This window comes from Alexandromys fortis, unplaced genomic scaffold (assembly GCF_014885135.2).
Source record: "Alexandromys fortis isolate MF-2015 unplaced genomic scaffold, M_Fortis_MF-2015_v1.1 scaffold_155, whole genome shotgun sequence".
Lineage (NCBI taxonomy): Eukaryota > Metazoa > Chordata > Mammalia > Rodentia > Cricetidae > Alexandromys > Alexandromys fortis.
Window position 1 is genome coordinate 3,621,433 of NW_026068052.1, and position 24,154 is coordinate 3,645,586.

Consider the following 24,154-nt stretch of genomic DNA (forward strand, 5'->3'; position numbering starts at 1 on the left):
CAATTAGTCAGTTAAAACAAGCTTGTTGAAGACCACTAATATCTGTAGGGGAGAAAGAGAAATTATTATTTCCTGTCTTTTAGATGCTTGGAGTCTAGTAGGAGATAATGTAAGTGCACAGAAACTGAAATGTTACAAATATATGAGAATATATGAGGGCTTTAAAATGAAGCAAGGATGTCTAGATCATGGCTTATGTCTTGTGTCTTGTGGGGCCTTGGCAAAGACAGCATTTTCCTCTGAGCCTCAGCATGAACGTCAGTAATCACCTGATAAATCAATATTCTTCCCAGACACTAAAGAGCTATCAGGCACACATGGTCAATGCTATTGGTTGTGCTTGGTATTTATTACTTGGGAAAACATCATGATGTGCTATTAGCATAGACCTAGGCTAGGGGCCAGAAGGACGGGTTTGTAAATCCCAGAAATTCCACCTAGTAGTGTCAAATATTGCAACTGGGGTTAACGGCATAACTTTTCTGATTCAGTGCCTTTCTTAAAAAGTGAGGTATATAAATTCACCTTCGCAGAGCTGTGACAATTAAAAGAATACATGTAAAGTATCTAGAAAATGTTAGTTAACAGTTAAATCACAAGCAAGGTGAACATTCTCCTGGGGGGGAAGTTGGAAATTTTTAATAAAAAAAGAAAAAAATTAAAATTTAAAAGATATTGATAAGAGTACTTAGATACCTAAAATAAATAATATTTTTCTCAAAAAAAGGGGGAAAGGACCTTGGACTGCTCATAGGGCAGGGAACCCTGACTGCTCTTCGGACTGGAGAGGGAGGGGGAGGGGAGTGGTACGTGGGGAGTGGGGGGAGGGGAAGGGGAAAGGGAGGCTGTGTGGGAGCCTAGCCTGTTTGGATGCTCACCTTCCTGGTCCTGGATAGAAGTGGGAGGACCTTGGAGGGACCGCAGGGCAGGGAACCTGGACTGCTCATCATTCTCAAGAGGTGGTACGTGGGGAGTGGGGGGAGGGGAAGGGGAAAGGGAGGCGGGGAGGAGGTGGAAATTTTTAATAAAAAATAAATAAAAAAAGAAAAGAAAAAACTGATTAAGACTGAAGAGACAGCTGAGATCTTTTATTGTATTGTGCTTAGCTGTGCATTAAATGTTGTTTACTTCTCTTAACACGTGCTTTGAAATAAAGAGATTTAATCAAATTATCCAGTCGTTTTTCCATATAATTTAAAAGCATAAAATTACCCGAGGTGGAATTTGAAAAGGAAAATGGAATATGCAGCTCAGATTCACATCCTCTTTGCACTCTCATTCTGGGGTATTGTTCTGATTTGATTTCCTAAAGCCACTAACCAAGATGATTACAGTGTAGTGTGCCATATATAAAACCCTGACAAGATTAAGATTGGGGGTGCAGGGGAAAGAGGAAGATGCTAAAAGAGGCAAGGAAAAGGGCAGGAAAGAAAAGAGGTTAGAGAAGAAAATGAAAAGAAAGGAGGGAGGAAGAGAGGAAAGAGAAGCTGAGCTCAGTCCTATTAAAATAATGTTGATCTGTAAGAGCATCAAGATAAACTAAAAGATATCACCTGCATTGCTTGCCATTGTCATTTCCCTTACAAATATGTGCACTATTGACTTGGTGAGGGGAGTAAGAGACTTCAATCTGTATTTATTTCATACTTTTTGTTTCTCCATGTTTTCATGCTTCTCCCAAAGATCATTTTATGTTTTTTGTTTGTGTTTTGTTTTTCGAGACAGGGTTTCTCTGTAGCTTTGGTGCCTGTCCTGGAACTAGCACTTGTAGACCAGGCTGGTCTCGAGCTCACAGAGATCCACCTGCCTCTGCCTCCCTGGTGCTGGGATTAAAGACGTGTGTGGCCATTGACTGGCTCCGAGGATTATTTTGAATAATATTCCCCAAAGAATCTATGTCATGATGGACTCAAAACACTAAGAATGTAAAGTTAATTTCTGAGTCTAAGGAAGCACCACCAATGCTTCTAAGGGTTGAAATTAAACTGAAAAAAGAATCAGTGAAAACTACAGAAAGGGAGAAGGGTCAGTACACTATCGTTAGTAATAAGTGGAGCATGGTAGGTTTGTGTTTAAGTCTTTCTTCTGTTTCTTACTATGGCAACTTGGTAGAAACTACTTGACTTTCTAAGATCTGAATTTAGCCTTCTATGAAATGGAGGAAACAGAGATCTGCTGCAAAATTTAAATGCAATACTATTTGCAAGGCAATAAGCATTCAGTAAATAATTCATGAAATATGCAAATATGACAATGTAGATGATCAAATTTTGATAGGACTGAATAAAAGATATAAAAAAACTGTGCAAAATGGTAGCAGTTGTTATATAATACATCAGAAGATAAACTGACAGGATAATGTGCAAAAAGAAATTTTAACAGCTAACAAATGTTAAAATCTTGAGATAAAAAATTTTCGTAGAAGTTTCATTTCACAGAAAGAGTATTCTTAATAAAAACAGACATTTTTCTAAGTAAACAAAGAACTGGAGGGCGTTCCAGGCAGAAAGCATGATGTGTATGAAAAGGAATGGAAGTTGGAAAGAGCCAAGATTGACACATGAAACAGGTTGTGAAATTTATGATATGTTACTCATCAAAAACTCCAAAATATTCAATTAGCCTTGATCAAGCACACTGATATTTTTTTCTCTGTACTATTTTTTCCCTAATTTTATTTTTAAAAATTAAAACTATTTGGAATGTATAGTATCATCATGAAGCTAAGGCTGCTGTGAGATAGACAACCCTTCTGTTTCAGTCTCCTAAATCTCAGAATTAAAGGAAAAATACTTCTTCTTAAAACTACCATAAGACAAACAAACAGGTTTTAGTTCTTTTGTTTGCTTCCTATCTCTGCTTTTGTCTATAAATGAGTGACTATGATCTATTAAATAATTGGAGGAAGTGAGCAACAGATGTGACCAGATTATAGTCAGTTGAAAATTTGTGAGATAGTTTTGGTATGTTGAGTGCATCACTAGCCTCTTCTGTCCTTGCATCAGAGATTAGTGGGGGCAGAGATACTGAACCCATGGGAAAAAGTTTATCTAGACTATCTCCTTGGAATGAACATAATGTATTACTCTTCCATATATTTGAGTTCCTTAAAGGAGTTCCATACAAAGAATTAGTTTTTTTATACCATAGTAAACCAGCTACTATATATAAAAATCTACATTCAATTTCAAGATTACAAGAAAAGATAAGTATCAATGTTTCCAATGCATGGAAATGATTAACACTTGATGAGATATAAGGTCTTATTAGTTTGATTTGATACATTCATATAATCATACTGCATTCCATAAAGATACATGAGTATTATTTTGTTTTAACAAAACTAAATAAAAGTATTATTGGTAAATCCTCCTGAAATGTTGATTTTAATTGTACTGTGATAAAATTGGCTACTGACAAAATGAGAAAAATTTCAAAACTTGGAGATTAAAATTTCTGTATAATACAGAATTAATAAATCATTCTGTTGCATTTGTAATTTCGAAAGTCAAGAGAACTCAAAGATACACAATACTAGGGTTAACTTGATGGGGAAAAAAATCCTCTAAAACCAAATATGTCTTCCAAATGACACCATGACAAACTTGAGTAACAACAGCCGACAGTGTTACTTCATCTCCTATAATTTTCACTGTCCCAGAAGTACTTAGGAATGGATTTTGTATTCTGGAGAAAATTTACAACAAGGGGTTACCAGACATTTTCTTGGAAAACAAAAGGTCATCTTTGGCTTCAAATCATCAATAATTTTAATAATCCAGAGAAAAAGGCTTGTGACATTCCAGTTGAAAAGGCTAACTCACAAATATCAGGAATGGAAAATTACTTCCAACTAAAGAAAACTTCTTCCAAATAACAACAGTATTTCTCTGGCTTAGCCTCTGTTACAGTAAATTTCCCCTTCTCTGTTCCCTAAGCATTTAGGGCATGGATTTATCCAAATATATGGCAACTTTAATTACTTAATAAAAAATATTATAAAGATGCAAATTACTTAAAATTACTAAAATTAAATTTAAAAATGAAAATTGACCTCTAACAAGTAAAGATATGGAATTGCTAGTGAAACAGTATCCCAGGACCATTTAATTTTACTAGGGAATTCTATGAAATGTTTAAAGCTCTAATATTAATCTTTCATAAACAGTTTACAAAAAGAATAGGGACAACTTAACAATTCCTTTTATAATTATAATCTTACTGCATTAACAAATCAAGACAGAGATAGAACCAAGAGAAAACTACAAACAAATTCTTTTTTTTAATATTTTTTAAATCACTGCTTGGCCCATCAGCTCTAGCTTCTTATTGACTAACTCTTACATATTAATTTAACCCATTTCTAGTACTTTTTGCATCACCATGAAGTTGTGGTCTACCAGCAAAGTTTCAACATGTCTGTCTCCAAGCGGCAGCTCCATGGCTTCTCCCTGACTCTGCCTTCTTCCACCCAGCATTCAGTTTAATTTTTCCTGTCTAGTTCTGTTTCCCTATAGCTCTGTCCTTCTGGAGTCTTTGATGGAGTTGAAGAGTCGATAGTAATAATATAGTTTTCCTTAGTTATGATAAGAGATAAAGTAGATATAGATATTGTAACTAAATCTTGCTTGATAATTGTTTTGTTATATGTTATTTTACTATGTTAAAGTTAAAACCTGTTTTTTATTTAAACAGAAAGGGCAGGTGATGTGGGATTTCCCTCTGTATGCTATGATTACCATTAATGCTTTGGGCCTATAGCAGAGCTTTGGGCCTATAGCAGAGCTATAGGGAACCAGAACTAGGTACAAACAAATTCTTATGATCACAGGTAGGGGTAACACCTGACTGAAATATTAGCAAGCTAAATCTGGAACCATGCAGAAAGACCCAATCCTAAACCCAGGTACAGCCTATCTGAACTTGGGGAGTGTAACATAATGTAACAGTTTCAGAAGGGTGGCAGCCTGATTTAACTCCAGGTTAAGCCCACAGGGAAGTGGGACTTTCCACACCCACAAAAAGCTCTAGCAGTTGCTGAGGATCCAGGGTAGAGATTGAATCGAGTTCTGTGTTAAGTATCACAAATACATGAAGGGATTCACAAACTCAGCCTTCTGATTATGAGTATAGAAGAAGAAGACCACAGCAAAGGCATAGAGGATATTTTCAAAAACGTCATAGGAGCATATATCCTAAACCAAGAATAAAGAATGCCCATACAGGTCCACAAGGAAATCCAAATATAGAGGTTCAAAAAAATGACCAAACATATTATAGCCAAAATAGTAAACACACAGAGTAAAGAAAGTGGACTAAAATTGAGAGAGAAAGGTCATTATCAGGGCAGGTCCATTAGAATAACACCTGCTTTTTTTTTGACAGAACTTTGATAACAGAAGGGCCTTGAAAGATATATTTCAAGTTCTGAAATAAAAAAATGTCAACTCAGAATATTATACTCAGCAAAACTATCTATTAAAATTGAAGAACAAAGAAAAACATTTCATGCAGAAACATTTTAATGAAATTTATGATCACTGACACAGCTCTGCAGGGGATACTGGAAGGAATATTTTAGTTTGAAGACAAGTATAAACATATCCAAGAAGCTCCAGGGAACAAATAAATGTTCAAAACAGTTAATAAAAAGAAGTCTAAGAAAGCACAAGAACAAAAGAATGAGAGTTATTAATGCATAGTGCTTAGTGATAACTCAGTATTAATATACTCAATTCCCCCAAAAAGATATTTAATAGAAATAGAACCAAGAAACAACCTATATAACTATTCTAATATTTAATAAAAGAGACTTAAACCCAAAATGTTACTTCATACTAATTATGGAAACAATATATTTAGAAGATATTAAAATTCTAAACATATACACACCAAAACATTTTTACCCTTTTTCCCAAAAGAAATACTTTTATATCTGAAAATACAGATTAACCCCAACACAGTGATACTGTATGACTTTCAATAGTCCACTGTCACCAGCAGGTATATTATCTGGATAAAAGATGAACAGAGAAAAACTATAGTTAAATATCATAAATCAAATGGACCTAACAGCTATCTACAGAACATTGCACATTAACACTAAAGAAATCACATCATTCTCAACAGCCTATCAAACTTTCTGCAAAATTGATCACATATCTCGAAAAAAACCAAGTCTCAACAAATATAGAATTGAAGTAACATCCTACATTCTGATACCAATGGGATACCAATAATGACAGAAACTAGAGAACTTACACAGACTCATAGAGAATAAACAACATGCTACTGGATGAGAATGAGGTAAAAAAGGAGATGGCAAAGAAGCGTAGAAACTCTAAAAACTGAATAAATATGAAAGCAAAATATTTCAAAATCAATGGCATACAATAAAGACAGTTATACAATAAGGGGTTTATACCACTAAGTGCCTTAATGAAAAATTGAGATAACAGGAAATAATAACTTAACCCAAAGCAATAAAATTAGAAATTAAAAAGGAGAGATAAAAATGAGGAAATTCAGAGAATAATAAGGAAAATAAACTGAGAGATGTAAAAGAAAAGAATGAATTTCTAGATGTATCTGATGTACCAAATTTAGGTCAAATGAGGTAAATAATTTAAACAGATCTATAACAATAAATGAGACAGAAGTAAAAAAAAAATCTCCTGACTATACAAACTCAGGGCTGATGGATTAAGCACAGAAGCGTCCAGACCTTAAAAGAACTAATGCCACAACTCCCCAACTTACTTCATAAAACAGAAAAACAAAACCTTTATATGATGCCAGCATTACTCTGATCCTGAAACCAAAGACTTAATACAAAAAGTTAGTTCGAAGATGTCCTGATTAGCTTTTGCTTTGTCAACTTCATACAGGCTAGAATTAGCTAGAAAGACAGAGCTCAACTGAGAAAATGCTTCCATCAGATCAACTATAGGCAAGTCAGTAGTGCCCTTTGTTGATTAATAATAGAGAGGTGGTGCCACCCCTGCACAGGTGGTCCTTGATGCTATAAGAAAGCAACATGAGTGAGCCACGAGAAGCAAGCCAGTAATCGTGATCCCTCCATAGCCTTGGTTCCTTTGTTGATTTCTTATTTATTTATTTATTTATTTATTTGTTTGTTTGTTTATTTATCTATCAAAGATTTCTGTCTCTTCCCCGCCACCGCCTCCCATTTCCCTCCCCCTCCCCCAATCAAGTCCCCCTCCCTCATCAGCTCAAAGAGCAATCAGGGTTCCCTGCCCTGTGGGAAGTCCAAGGACCACCCACCTCCATCAAGGTCTAGTAAGGTGAGCATCCAAACTGCCTAGGCTCCCACAAAGCCAGTACATGCAGTAGGATCAAAACCCAGTGCCATTGTCCTTGGGTTCTCAGTAGTCCTCATTGTCTGCTATGTTCAGCTAAATAAGAAGGAGAACCCAAAGAAAAACATATAGGCATCCTTTGTTGATTTCTGTTCATGAAAGACTGTAAGCTGTAAGGTGAAATAAACTCTCGCCTCTCCAAATTTCTTTTGGCCCTGGTTGGTTGCTCTTGGAACTAGAAGTATGTAACTTCATTTTATTTTTCAGTAAGCCACAGTTAATAGACTTAAAAGTTTTAGAGAAACTAAAAGTTTTAGAGAAACTTGATTTTTAGGGAGATTGAATTTTAGAGAGGCTTTGGATGGGTTAAAAAGATTGAACTTTTAAAGACTAGGCCTTTGAAAGTTAGACTGTTTTATATTGTGATATTGATATCTATATGGAATTGTGGTTATAAAGAAGAGGGAAATGTTGTGGTTTGATCGTAATGTATTACTGTGTCAAGCTGACAAGGAGTCAATTATCCCTGTTAATTTTTTGTCAATTTGACACAGGCTCCAGTTACCTGGGAAGAGGAATCCCAAGGAGAAAATGCCTCCACCAGATTGCCTGTAGGCAACCCTGTGGTACATTTTCTTGATTGATGATTGATAAGGGAGTTCCCAGGCCACTGCTTTAGGTGCTACCACTGGACTGCTGGTCTTGAGTGCTATCATAAATCAGGCTAGGCAAGCCATGAGGAGTGCTACCACTGCTTCAACTTCTGCTTCCAGGTTCCTGTCTTGAGTTCCTTTGCTGACTTCCCTTCAAGATGTACTGTAAACTATAAGGTGAAATAAACTCACGCCTCTTCTAATTTCTTTTGGTCATGGTGTTTTATCATAGAAATAGAAAAACTAACTAGAACATAGGCCAATCTCCCTTATGAACATAGACAAAAATGTACAACTTTTCAATAAAATTGAAGGTTACATTAAAAAGATCATGATTAAATCAATTTTATCCCAGAGATGTAGGGATGGTTCACATATGTAAAACAATGATTATAATTCACTGTATAAATAGACTGAATGACAGAAACCAGAAAATATCTTTGATAAAATCTAGTACTTCTGTGATAAAATAAACGGCGTGCAGAGTCTAAGGATACAGAGGACATAGCTCAACATAATAAACATGATATATAGCAAGCACACAGCCAACAACATGCTAAGTACAAACTTGAAGCATTTCTACTAAAATCAGGAACAATGTTTACCTTCACTACTCCTTTTCAACATAATGCTTGAAGTCTTAGCTAGAACAGTAAGTTAAGAGACGATAAAGAGAAAATAAAATGCTAAAGGAAAAATTCTATATTTTCTTAGTTTTAAATGCATTTCTTGTGTCAATTTTATTTTAAACTATTTCATTTTTTGAAACTGTTGTAAATGAATTTGTTCTTCATTCTATTTTGAATTATTGTTAGGCTATAAAACAGTACTTTCTGTTTGTATATAGATCTAATAGGACATAGCAACCTACAAAATTCATTTTATTCGACTTAATATTTTGTGTGCTTTTAATTTTTTCTTTATATAAGATAATGTCATTTGTGAGTATAAATAATTTTACTTCTTCATTTCCAATCTAGATGTCTTTTTGTTGCATTGTCTTGAATCATTGCACCATCTTTAACCTCTAGTACAATATTAAAAAGTAATAAGGACCTAAACCATTCTCTTAACCCTTATGTGAAGATGACAGCATTTTATTTTATCTATACACCTGTGATTAGTGATAGAACTTAAATAATTTTAATACTTTGAGAATTTTATATCCTGAAATATTCTTCTCATTCATTCTTCTAGAAGTTTCAAGGTTTTCAGGTTACGATTTAGATCTTTGATACATTTGGAGTTGATTTCTGTTCAAAGTGAAAGAAGGGGAACTAGTTTCATTCTAATACTTGTAGATACTCATTTTTTTCTTAACACTGTAAAGATACTGTATTTTCTCTAATGTATGTTTGTGAATTTTTTTTCAAGCATCAGGAGGTGCATGGCATCATATCTGGGTCCTTGATTTTGTTCTCTTGATCAATGATACTTTTTTCTGCCAGTATTATGCTGTTATTACTACTGTGTCTCTATAGTATTATTTAAAATCATTCATGGTGACAACTCCAACCATGTTTTTTATTATTCAGTACTGTTTGGGCTATCTGATCTTTTGTGATTCTATAAGCATTCTAAGATTCTTTTCACAATTTCTGTAAAGAATTGCCTTGGTATTTTGAGTTGGTAGATTGCTTTGGGTAGACATGGACGGAGGGGGGAGGACCTTGGACTTTCCACAGGGCAGGGAACCCTGACTGCTCTTTGGACTGGAGAGGGAGGGGGAGAGGAGTGGGGNCTCTTTGGACTGGAGAGGGAGGGGGAGAGGAGTGGGGGGAGGGGGAGAAGGGTGGGAGGAGAGGGAGGGAAATGGGAGGCTGGGAGGAGGCGGAAACTTTTTTTTCTTTTTCTCAATAAAAAATTAAAAAGAAGAAAGAAATCAAAAGAACTTTATAAACTGTAGCATAATTGGCCTAATGTAAAAGCACGCAGAAGTCTTTGAGGATGTGCTAGGCATTCATACATTTTTAAGATACGTTGCTATGCACCATCTCACAGCATAGCCATGAAATAGAAAGAACAAATCTCATTAATGGCTTTGTGCAGACAAAAGCAAAAGTCCAAAGAGCCTCAGGGACCTGCCTAGAATTCCGTGGGCAGTTTTCTTTTCTCTAAGAGTGGCTTTACCTTGCCATGGTCCTTAAAGTAGACTCTCTGCAAAATAAAAATGAATTCTAACACTTCACAATTTCTCATCTCATCCATTTCATTCTGTTACCCATTCTATCACCTCTGGTGACATCGAGATTCTATTATCTGCAGTGCCACTGGGTGGGAATTCAAAATAGCCTTTTGAAACTGCAATCTCAGGATTTCAAAATGGATCTCTGAAAGAGGCTATATCAATGATCTAGTCTTTCTTTCCCTGGCCTCTGTCCACCTTTAAATAATTATCTTTGATATTGCCATGTGACAATACCCAACAGTATATGAAGGCATACAGGTTATTATAAATGGAAAAGAATAGCTTTCTCTCTCATTCAGATGTATAGGAAACTATGCAATAGATATTTCCTTGTCATCTACTGTCTAGCATATTACAAAACTGTCAATATACCTTATTTGATTAATATTTGACTGATCCTTGGTTCATGTCCATGCTCTTAACATGCTTCTAAGTGAAATGCCCAGATTCTGACAGATTCATGAAGTTTTAATATACTGCCAAAGAAAAGCAGCCTCTCTGGGTCAAAAGCAATAAGCAGAAACAACTCTACAGTTTTACAACATCTTAAGTCTTATCACCTTTTTTGGTGTCAGTAATTCTGAGCATCTGGAAGAGGCCGATAATGGCTGATAGTGGCTGATTGGAACCCTGCCCTTACGTATTAATCCTAAAGTTTAATAAGGCTACTGTGTGGGATTCTGGTTTCAAGTCTCCCAAACTATGAATAAAACATGTCAAGAAAAAGCTAGTGAATGAAAGATCACCTTGCTGTCACCTTATTGTCAGCAAACCACAGTCGCTACTGCCCCTGCCAGTATCAGGGGACAAGAAATAACTTCCTAAGTTACATATATCTTCCAGGTAGGAGTGCTTTCCATGAACTCAAAATAGATACACTAAAGGCAGACCAGACATACTTCTCAGGGACACCAGGTAAGTTTTCAAGGGTGATGAGGTTGGAGAAGTCCATATATTAGCATGTATAAATTAATTCAAACAAATTTGTTCCAATAAGATCACCACAATTGTGCACAGCTTCAGAATGACATTGCAGAATGCCAAATGACAATCATGTTTCCTTTAGATTAAAAATACCAGACAATGAAGCAAAGACTTATTTTTGTAGAAAGATTGCTCTTGCCGTAAATTCTGTAATTTATCTGTGCAGGCTTCTAGTGACTTTGTAACTAAGATCCATAGCTGAGTTGGGTTAGAAAGGAATCCTCTATTATCCCACAGCCATTTCTGACAATGACTTATTTACTGGGAGATTGTTATATTTATAATATAATCAGTTATCTACTCTGTAGTATATAAATGTGGCTGGACACATCACTCTAGTCGGAGTTATCTTTGTAGTATATTATTTTTTGAAGGGGATATACAATTTTAAGAGTTGTGTTGGTATTTCAAAGAGAGAGTCATTACAGTGAGTGCCTTTTACGCTAATAAACTCTGTTCAGAGAAAACAGTGGAATGAATTGCAAGTAAAGCCATTTCTCCCAAAGCATCCCTTTACAGAGGGAGTGGAGACAAGTGTGTATTTATTTAAAAATAGACATAATTTTCCTGTACAATGGCAAAGTGACCTCCTAGAAATACTCACATTACACTGCAATTTATATAGTATTTTCACAAAGATGGTCACTTTTGGTCTTTTTTAGCTACTGTTATTTCAGTTTTATTTGTGATCAAATTAAGGCTGAGAGACACTAATTGCTAGGCGTTATTTCCTGACTTCTAGTGTTCCTTCCTCCAACCACATCGTTATTGCTTGAAAAATCTCTGAAGCTACTCAGGGGACAGCTAAACTGTGTTATGTGTTCCTTAGTGTGAATCAGCAAGCCCTAGAGTTTGTTTCCCAGATCCTTAGGGTTAATGTGAGGCTGTATAATCAGCCAGCCTCTCCTGTGAGAAAACATTAGGTCATTCACTTGTATTACTAGCAACAAGGATGTTAAATATCCATACTACTACAAAAAGGATTCCTATTAGAAAGTGATCTCCTTTTACTGGGTTCATGTGTATATTATTGGCATTTTTCAGTGATTGCATAAGAACATGGTAAATTTGTTAAAAACCAAGCATGAAGATTTACCAAGTGCAGACTGGGCCAAGTTGACATGGCTAAAAGTGAATCATTTCATAAGAAGGCATACAGTACTCAAATAAAGCTCCTCCTTTTTCTAGTTGTGTTTCTAAGGAATAGAATCCCAATATTAGTTCTTATAGTGCATGTCTATATAATTTGCTCTCTCACCATATACTAATGGAAAGTTTTAAGAATGAGCTAATTTATGTTGTGTTCTGATAACCTAGACAATGTGATCAATATTTATATACTCAAGACAGAGATGGGGGAATGGTAGAGAATGTGATCTTCTAAGCAAAAGAGATTGTGCCTGATTTCAAGAGTTCATCAAGATGGTATTTGCTGATTATTGGCATTCTCTCAGAGGAGGAGGGTGTAGAGCAATGGTTCTTAACCTTCCTAATGCTGTGACCCTTTAATACAGTTCTTCATGTTGTGGTGATCTTCAGCCATAAAATTATTTTCGTTGCTATTTCATAAATGTAATTTTGCTACTTTTATGAAACATAATGCAAATATCTGATATTCATGATGATATGATCTTAGGTAGCCCCTGTGAAATGGCCATTTGACCCCCATAGGGGTTACAACCCACAGATTAAAAAATGCTTGTGTAGAGGGTATCATTTGAGATTCCAAACACTCCGGAAAGCTGTTTACATACAACTGTGCCACAACTGCATGGCCCCTCAATATTTTTTTTTATTTTATTTTTTTATTGAAAAGAAAAAAATTCAAAAAATTTCCTCCTCCTCCCATTTCCCTCCCCCTCCTCGCACCCCTTTCCCCCACCCCCCACTTTTCACCTCCTCCCTCTCCAGATCAAAGAGCAGTCAGGGTTCCCTGCCCTGTGGTAAAGCCAAGGTCCTCCCCTCTCCATCCAGGTCTAGGTAGGTGAACATTCAAACTGGCTAGGCTCCCACCAAGCCGGATCATGAAGTAGAATCAGAACCCCTTGCCATTAACCTTGGCTTCTCATCAGTCCTTATTGTTTGCCATGATCAGAGAGTCCGGTTTTATCCCATGCTTTTTCAGTCACAGTCCAGCTATGGCCCCTCAATATTGGGAAGTGCTAGATGATACAGACTGGGTAAGGTTGAATGAAACGGTCCTTGTAGGCTTCATCTACTTTGCCTTGAGAAGCTATAATTCATGATGAGTGAAGACTTTCCAATGCAGAAACTTTGAGTTTCCTTGTGTTCCTATAAGTGACTCCTCTATCCATGCTCTCTGGCTAAGTCTGATGAACTCATTGGTTACCTAAGATAAACTTCAGTGGAATTATACTTTGGACTGTTAGAACATAATGAGGAAGTGGAAACTCTTTCTGTCTCCCAACCTGGGATAAAAGTAGGTTGTGACATTAGGAACTAGTGTAAAATAAGTTCACAGGAGTCTCAATGAGAAAAAGGAAATCTAGAAAATCCTATGCAACCTCTTAGTCCTTCTGTGTGTTAACATAGTCAGGTTGATTTTTTTCCCTTGTGGAATCTTCACTTCTCTAATAGATTTCAGTCTCTACACAGAGAAGCAGACCCGAATATTTGGAAACTACACTTTCAAACATACCAGTGATGCCAACCACTTCATATACATAGCCTATCGTCTGTCTCCAATTCGCAACATATGCTTGCCAATCCTAAGAGCCTGCCCTTATGTGGCAAGGCCCCTATCCCATAGAAGTATTCATGGTACAGTCTTGTGACTTGCACAAAATGATTTGAATATGCTGAGTCTGCCATGCTGTCCTCAATTCTCTTGCTTCTCTTTTTTTTTCTAATATTCAAACTTCCCATTATGTTCTGATGTCCCAAAGCAGATTCCTTAGACTAGAATGAACCTCAGGGCTTCATCGCCCTGAGGCTACCTAAAAACAAAAACAAAACAACCCAACAAAAACCATACCTATCACTTGTTTACTGAGAATATATTTACCTGTTTTGTTTAAGGCAAATCACATTGTTTCTGTTATGCCCACAAACACATGTGATATTCTCAAGTTCAAACACATCCAGGACTCCCCATATTCCTTTCCTCTACTTCCCTCTTCTTGTACTCTTTTATCTTATCAGGTGCTCATGGCTTCCATTTTACTCTTGGCTCCAGAGGCTTCCACTTTGATGTTCTACTTATACCTCCACAGTCCTTGTAAGCATCTTCTATTCAGAACCTTTCTTAAACACCATCTATCCCTTCCAAATTTGGAGACTCTCCTCCAGTGTCTTAAAATCCAGTTTCTGATACTATTTATTAATGACTACACCCCAAGATGGAAAGCTTTCCTAAATAACTCTACACAGGATAGGAGTTTAAGAAACAGACAAGTCATGAGTATCAAGTAATTTGAAGAATTTTCCTATTCTTTTAGTCTTTTCTAACTTCTAAGTCATACTATATAATTTTATGCTTCCACATATAATCCTTGTATTTCTAAGTACTTTGTTTGATTTACACGCGATCCCGAAAATGTTAAAAAAGTGAAGCATATATTAATATAACCTAAATTCATGGAGAAAAATCAGGTCTCTAAAAATATTTTTAAAGTCATGAGTGAAGCAAAACAAAGCAAGGGTTGTAGAAATGGTGTTTTCATGAGAGCAACTGTAGAGTAAATGAAGACAATTGTTAGTTGGAATACAGTAGCACAAGGCACACATTTATAGGCGTACGAAGCCCACCAAGCACAGTGCATTCCAGAGGTTGGATGCATTTGAAAGAAAAATCATGATTTCAGAAAAGTGAACCTTCTACTGCAGAGCTTAGAGTGGTGGAGGGGAAGGATCAGCAAGTACATTACTAAAAAATTAAAGCAGGAAGTGGTAAATACCACAAGAGGAACACACCCAAGGCCTACTGTGTGAATATTAAAGAGGACACGGTACCTTTCAATAGGGTACAGCATAGTTGAAAAAGAAGGCTTTGAGTGGCGCCTAGAAGAATGATAGTACTTAATGAAACAGACATGGGGAAAATACTTGAAGGAGAGACAGCTTGAGTACAGGTGAGGAATAGGGGCAGGCAGGATGGACGTAGACTGAGATAAAGGAAGAGTTTAACTACTTTTTACAGCTGTCCCCTGCAGTATCCTGGTAGTCATCGGCAGGAAAAACATACAGAATATCAGTTTAGAGATAGATTAAAAAAGAAGAACTATCAAATAAACCAAAATAAAATTACAAAATGCTATCTCTTTGGGGTTTGATGTAAATTCATTGCTCTATCCCTGTATAATATTTTTTCTTTGAGGCCTCTGATATAAATCAGTTGTTATCCTTATCTCTCTAAGTAAAATTATTGCAGTGATGATAATCTTAGAGATATTTGAGAGGACTCTGTATCGTTCATTATTGAGTTCTCACTATCAGGCAGAATGCCTGGAATATACTTGCTTTACCATTTGCTGTCTGCTGCTCTCACTGAACTGAAACCACACACTTTAGTCATCTTTCTCTCTCCAGCATCCAGCACAAGCCCTGACATGTAGCAGGTACATGATGCTTGCTAGAATTTGAGGAATTGGGTGCCTTCCTGTGCTCTTAGTCTTCTGTGACTCCATTTTTTTTATTTGTAAAATAGAGCAGTAATAGTACTATCCCCTTGGCCTGTTGTGAAGATTAGGTGAACTGTTAGTACAGTGCCTAACACAGAAAAAAGATGCAATAATTCTAAGTTTTGTAATTAATATTGTGGCTTGCCATCAAGGTTTCCTGATCTTCTGATGAGTCTGATTCAGGCTTATCTTTGGTCCTGGGAAATGGGTCCGTATCTGTATATTTTTCTCTCTCATGTTCCATACCCATGTTGGATAGTTATATGACATATAATAAAGTCATCAATTGGGAAAATGTTTCCATAGGATTACACAATAGGCAAGGCTGTAGAGCATTTTCTTATTTAATGATTGATGAGGTGGGAGCACAGGCCATTTTGGGTGGTGCCATCCCTGGCCTGGTCATCCAGACTGAGCAAGCCATTTGAAGCAAGCCAGCAAGCATCACCTCTTCATGGCCTCTGCATCAGCTCCAGCCTCCAGGTTCCTGCCCTGTTTGAGTTCCTGTCGTGACTTCCCTCTGGTGATGAACAGCAGGGTGGAAGTATAAACCAAATAAACTATTTTCTTCCCATCTTGCTTTGGTCATGGTGTTTCATCACAGCAATAGTATCTCTATCTTAGATACCCCATAATAGCGTCTTTGCCGTGCTTAGATGCTTTGTGAAATGTTAAATCTACAGCAAAGTTTGGCTAATATACCCGAATGGACCAGAAACACCCTTAGAGTGGAGACGGTTTACATTCATCTCCAGGTCTACACAGGGCATAAAACAACACATGCTTGATGAAAACGAAACAGAAAAGAGTGAAACCTCTGCCGTGTCTTTTTTTGACCTGGGACTATAAGAACCCAAATGCCCAGCATCTGGAATTTCATTTAGATGGGGCTAAGGGCTTAGGTTCTAGGAAGATCTCTGCTGCCCATTTTTTTCATAGCCTTCAGCCTATTTTTCTTAGCTATTGATACTTTAAAATACACTCACATGTGAAGGAGGCCATGTCTGAAGATGATCGTTAGACATGTAAATAGCAATGTGTGAGTTTTTAAATTAACACTAATATATCTATAGTGACATCATTGGAGATGTGGAAAATGCTATAATTTGATTGATGATGGACTTATTTCTCATTCTTACACTAGAAGATTTTCCTAACAGTTTGCTTCGGTTTATTTTCAAAACTCTGGCACTCTGCTCAGAGATTTCACCTTATTTCATATTGTCCCTGCAACTTCTCTGGAAGTGATCTCTTTTTACAGGAGACAAGTTACATCATGGAGTGGGGGTGTTAGTCTCCTGTGATCCTGAGCAGTGGCATGAAGCCACAGTTCCCTGACAACCATTCAAACATTGATATTCTACAGTGGACAATGTTGGTAAATTTTGATATTTGGAAGATTGGGTGTACAAAATGTAATTAACATCATCATAAATCTTAGAAAATTGATATTAATTTTTTTATCTTTTTTTTATTGAGAATAAGAAAAAAAAGTTTCCGCCGCCTCCCAGCCTCCCATTTCCCTCCCCCTCCCCCCACTCTTGTCCCCCTCCCCCACTCTTCTCCCCCTCCCCCACTCTTTTCCCCCTCCTACCACTCCTCTCCCCCTCCCTCTCCAATCCGAAGAGCAGTCATGGTTCCCTGCCCTGTGGAAAGTCCAAGGTCCTCTCCCATCCGTCCATGTCTAGGAAGGTGAACATCCAACCTGGCTAGGCTCCCACCAAGCCGGAACATGAAGTAGGATCAAAACCCCTAGATTAAATCTTTTATTCCTATATCCAGGGGGTTCTCAAGTAGTTGAACATTGTAACATCTCTGTAGGGTTCAAAAGTTTGTCAATAAAATAATTCTACATTGCCAAAATATTTGTTTCCTACATTGTTTTTGAGACTAGAGAATACTAATCTATCTATAAACTTTCTTCCCAATTCTTTTCAAACTACAAAGACAACAAAGATGATAACTTTTTAAATGGATATGATCTATTGAAGAATCTATGGAGGGCCAAGGAATCTATATAGGATGATATTGGAAAAGAGGCTATACAATATAGTGAGATTTAGTCATAAACAGTACACACAAAAGACCAATCCTGTTTGCATTCTGAAGTGCAGCTTCAGAGCTAGTGAATCATAAGTACCAAACATTAGCACACTCCTACTGTGCTACATTAGCTCAAGGCCACATCGAGAGGACAAGAACAGACAATGGCTCAGGCAATATTTGTACTTCTGTGGTATATGCTTAATGCTTTGGGTTGTTTGCTTTTTATTGCTTTTTTAATCTTGAATTTTTCTTGTCCTGAAAATAGATTTTTTTCTCACATAATATATCCTGATTACATTTTAAAAAATTTTAAAATTAGCATGTAGGCATTAGATACTATTATGACATTTGAGCAAAGTGATTTCAGTAGAATCTCTTTTCTCTTCATCGCCACTACCCCTTACTATGTTTAATCCTCACTCATAACCTCGTCTGCAGTCTCTTTGCCTTTCCTGTCTCATTTGTTCCTTTGCCCATCTCCCATAAAAAAAAAAAAAACTAGAGAGCAAAATAATCAATGATACCTATGAACTCAGGTATATCACTTGTGATTAATTTTCAACACAACAGAGTCATAGGGCATATCAAGGCATTATTCTTTTTGAAAGACATGTGCCCATCCTGCATAAAAGGCTAACAAAACAATATTGTCGTTACTAAGGCACACACCTCTAAGAGATCTAAAGCACTAGGAACGTAAAAGATGGCACTCCAGAGAAAAGATAATCTGGCTTACTTAAAAAAAAAAAATACTCATCCGGCTTCAGGAAAAGAAGCCTTAAAATTATTTGCACAGGTGCTGGCTCAGATTTCTATTGAATCTGGTCTCAGTATCCTTCCAGACATGCCTCTGACTGGACAAGGGAAACAAATGGCTAAATAATATATAGGATAATTTATGACCTTTGTTAGCTTTTCTCCTGGCCTGTAGTTTGAAACTTAGATATTCTGGGAAGGCCAGACTTATCCTGTCAGAATCAGAGATATACAGAGAGCACAAAAATCTTAAAGTCAAAAGTCTGGGAGCTTGGAGAGGTTGGGGAATGTTACTCAGAGTCTTGGGAACCAAAACATGAAGGCAAAGAGAGTGACCCTTAGTATTTCTCCTACAAAAGCTGGAGGCTTTTCAGGTCATTAATTAAGCAACAGAGAAGACAAGTAGTTGTCTGGGAATTTTACACATTCTCCATTGCCTTTATCCAGAGGATTAGCGCTGCGACCACATTCTACCTTCGTTTCCTGCCTAGCCCAGGAAGACCTTAAGTGTCTGTAACTTAACAACTAATATTACATTCTACAAGACAGACTAAAACTTACTGGGAAATAGAAACTGAATTTACTTTACACATTACTTGACTCTTATAATGACCTTATGGCATATTAATGTCTTCACAGAGGCACAGAGAAATTAAGAAATTTCCTTAAGGTCACACACATATCTACTCCAATTTAAAGCTAAAAATTGAACTCATTCTGCATACTTCCCAGGGATAGTTCAGGAAATCACTGGACATGGACACAACTGAGACACCTATGCAAATTTTAGAGAAGAACTCTTTAAATTACTGCTTTAAATATCATCTCTGAGAGAGAGAGAGAGAGAGAGAGAGAGAGAGAGAGAGAGTTAAAATATTTAACACCATCCAGCATAACCATTTATTTGTCAGATGGAAGTATTCATACGGAAAGAGACAACAAGTTACACCTAAGACCACATGTAAGTTAGGGGCAGAGCCAGAACCCCATCTGGTTCTCTTACATTGCATTTTGTTTTTCTACCTAGATAAAAGCCTGTTTCCCAATAGCCCAGGAACTAAACTGGGGCAGTTATGGGGAAGGAGCCAGGCACAAAAGGTCAACTGAAAACTTCTCAAGAACCTTGCTGCAGCTGGTGAGATTCCATGTGATGACCTCCAGTCTCAATATTCCCCCAAGCAAGCATTGCCCTCCACAGCACCTTATTCTTAGGTCCGTCTTCTACCTCCTTCTGAAGCTATTTTACTACCTTACAACTCTTATACTATATTTACTTATACTATATTTACTTATATTCTCTTTATTTATGCTATATTTACTTATACTATATTTATATTATACTTATACTATATTTACTTTTACTATATTTACTTATATTTACTACCTGAACAACTCTTATACATCATTTTAAGGACCTATATCAATTGTTACCTCCCTTGTGACATCTTCTGAAATGTTACAAATTAACTCTTTTTCATATTCTGTCTACTCAAATAATTTTATACTTTAATTTTAGACCTCACTGTTATAATGATAACTATATGACATGTTCACCTCACAGTCATCGACTGTATAATTCTGGACAACTTACTTAACTCTTCCATGCTTTAGCCCCCTGAACTGTAAACTGGGAGCAATAACAATACTACAGGGTTGTTGTCTGTAGATCATCCAATTATTGTGTTCCCAATCAATAGTTTGTGTTCTAATCTTGAATGTCTTATACTAGCGCTTTGTATGTTCCCATGTACAATGGAACAACTTCTGAATGAAAATGAACATGGTGGGAAAAAAATCAGTCACCAAATAACTATGTTGAATGTCACTGTTGTTAGGATACTACCTTATGTGTGTAGAAAGTTGTTATCAAAAACTAGAGCATGATTCTTAAATCTTTTCTGAGTTATACATCCCCTAAGAATCATATGAAGCATTGAGAGTTCTCCCGAAAAAGTTTATATACCCAGACAGAAGATCTAGTACAAATTGGCAGTCATCTTGAGAAATACCTTACAAAGCCCTCTTACCAAAGGCCTCATCATCATCACTCTCTATCTTGTTGTGTAGGAATGCCTACAGTTAAAGAAGATGATTTTAAAAAGATGGTTTATTTGGCCAATAAAAATTGGACTACATAGTTTTTGTTTGTTTGCTTAGGAGAAAGAAGGAATACGAATTTGGGTAAATAGTGGTATAGAAGGATCTGGGAGGAGCTGAGGGAGGAAAAAGAATATAAACAAAATAAACTGTAAGAAATTCTTGAAGAATAAATAAAAACATAGAAAAATGGTTGAAGCAGAGGGTGTTATCAGATACCAAATGCCTTCCAGGAGCCAGAAGCTGTGCTGAATGCTTATTAGGTTGCCACACATAGTTTCTAGGCATTCCGAGGCAACAGTCTCCATATCTCTGCTGAGCAGCTGTGAGCTTCTCAGTCAAGAAACATCGATGCCATTAGTTATATGTTAAATGAACCTGAAAAAGCCACTACCTCTTTGTGGATCTTAATTTTCTCATCCATACAACACTGCAATAGTTTGGCTAGATTACATTTATTCCTAAATTCATTTTCTTCAAGTCTAATGGGTTAGACTTTAAAATTGCTGTGGTGTTAAGCACTACAAACCTTTTAAAAATTCTCATTAAAACAACAACAACAATAAAAACTTGAGATTGCCTCAATTAGCCTGAAGAAAAATGAGCCAGTTTGTGATCTGGTGGAATGTGCCTGTCTAACTTAAGAAGCTGTTAGAGGTTCCCAGTTTCAAGGCTCCTCATGCAGACACCACAGTGAAACCAAGGTCCATTCGCACAATGACATATCCCAAGAGAGGAAGGAAAAATAGAATTTTAAAAGTATGAGAAAGAAAAATCAACAATTTATCCCTGTTTTTAGCTTTCTAAAAGAGAATGTTCTGTGTTTCCTGACATAAATTAGGAGGAAAATGAATTTTTCTTGTTCCTAGCACAATGGAAAATTCAGCAGTGTGTTCCTCTGGGACAGCTCAGAGGAAAGGGCCAAGGACCCATGTGTCTATTATATACATACATCCTGTCTCTGAGCTCTCCTCTTAGCTATGTAATGAAGATCAAAAATTCACATGAGCACAGTTGGTAAACTGTGCTTCCTGTTTTGTGGTTGCATGGTAAGAGTGACTTAAGATTTACCCAGCTTGGCTTCATCAGAAGTAGAGCTCTAACTTCTGAAGCATATGAGATGGTAGAAAGATGATGGCCCACGTGTCCCTTCTAATGAAGAGAATTGCTAATGACACACCAGCTGTTTCAGCACTTCTTCTTGTGATACCCATACTACTGGGTGGCTCTTTGTTTTCTCTTCACAATACTCTTTCCTAACTTCTTTCAGTTTTACTAGATTATCTTGTTATTTCTCACTGTTGCTTTGTTTGTTTCCTTAGCCATAACATTACTTTCTGCATTGGTTCAATATATTTAAATGTCTGCAGGGGAAGTTTTGGGTTGTTAAAATGAGTGGTGACTCTCACCCAGGCAAAGCAATGTTCAAATTCCAGCTCCCCAAATGAAGAAAACAGGCTTTGTGGCTCGAGGAAGCGAGCCTTTTACTGATATATACAGCAAGTATTTTGCAAACACTTATTGACTGTATGACTAGACCTACTCTTGGGGGGGTGTTCCAAAAAGACAGACACTCATTTAGACAGGAGTTACTAAGATTTCACTAGAGGGGCTCAGCAATCACAGCACGAATGGAAAGGAGAGGACTGAGAAATCTAGTCCTTGTCCCCTTTATAAAGAATTGTTTACTTCTCCCAGTTTTTTAGTTAGTGTTTTGCTATATAGTTTAGGTTGATCTGAAACTTAACATGTAACCCACACCAGCCTGCTTGAACTTCTGGAAACCTTCCTGCCTCTGCCTCTGCCTCTGCCTCTGCCTCTGCCTCTGCCTCTGCCTCTGCCTCTGCCTCTGCCTCTGCCTCTGCCTCTGCCTCTGCCTCTGCCTCTGCCTCTGCCTCTGCCTCTGCCTCTGCCTCTGCCTCTGCCTCTGCCTCTGCCTCTGCCTCATTCAAACAGGGATCATAGGCATGAGCCACCACCACACCTGGCTCACGGATTCATTAACTTTATTTATTTATTTATTTTTGTAGATTTTCAGTTAACAAAGCTCTCCTGTCTCTCTTGTAGGCTTAAAACAGTTATATTGCTAAGAATGGACAGAAGGGGAACATGAACACCCAAATAACTGGCTTCAAAATGTTCACACATATTCATTATCACGAAGTCATAATGACTTCTTGCAGGGGTCAGTTATCTAAGGGTCAGTATGTTCCTTGTTATAGGATTAGATCTCAAAGAAGACAGACATAACAGCTATGTCTAAAGAGACACTTACTTTGCAATAGAAACCAGCTAGGAAAATGAACCAACGGCATGATGTTTGATAGTCACCAGGAGATTATCCTGAGGGACTGAATAAACTTCCATCTATAGCGTATGCATAAGCACATAAAAGGTGACAAAGGACCAGGAACTTACTTATATATGAGAGAAGGAGGTAATACACAAAAGAAATCTTACTTTAGCAAATGTCATGTAAACACAACAGACATTTAAATAATGGTATAAGTGCTATGGCAATTTCTTGTTACTAATGGTTAAAAATGAACATTCTTTAATTAGGCAGACATAGGCTACTACAAATCATCAGTGGAAAAATCTTTGCATGGCTTGTAAATTTGGCACTGCAAGAGACTTAGTAGGAACTGAGTAGCAGAGCAAAATTATTTACTCTGTAAACCTATAGTTTAGTCTTTTTATGGGGAAACTCAAAATTAAGCCAGAAGATTTGTGAAGTCAGGGCTTCATGGAGTATTATATGACAGATCCATAACTCAGAAGGCCATTCAGCTTTTACTTCTGGGAGTTAGTTTTTCACCCATAATATTTGGTACCAGATAATTCCTACAGCCTTTTCCTTTTCTGTGTACCTTTTGGAGAATATATTGACTATACTGAAGCATATACATACACACACATATATGTGTGTGTATACATATATATATATATATATATATATCTTGCTCATGTTATATGTGTGTTTCATAGTCATACAGAAGATTATGCAAGTTTAAAAAATGTGAAAAAATTTCAATTTGTCCTCTGAGTAGTATATAGGATGGAGTGAGCAAATAGCTCATTAAAAAATATCTTCTACGTGAGGGAGTGGGATAGTTGAGGAGGAGAGGGGCAGAGAGGAAGAACAATGAAAGATATCTTGATAGATGGAGCCACTATGGGTTAGGGAGAAACCTGGTACTAGGGAAATTCCCATGAATTCACAAGAAAGACTCCAGCTAAGATTCCTTGCAATAGTGGAAAGAGCGCCCGAACTGGCCTTCCTCTGTAATCAGATTGATAAATATCCCAACTATCATCACAGAGTCTTCATACAGCAACGGGACAGAAGCAGCTGTAGAGATCCACAATCAAACACTAGCCTGGGCTCCGGGAATCCAATCAAAGAGAGGGAAGAGGAAATATATGAGCAAAGGAAGTCAAAATCATGATGGAGAAATCTACAGAGAGAGC

General features: G+C 37.0%; 1 protein-coding gene across 1 annotated transcript in view; it reads right to left on the reverse strand.

Moving 5' to 3' along the window:
* Nucleotides 1-24,154, reverse strand: part of Ar (androgen receptor) — a 174,328-nt gene that overhangs the window by 47,955 nt on the left and 102,219 nt on the right. The window lies entirely within an intron of this gene.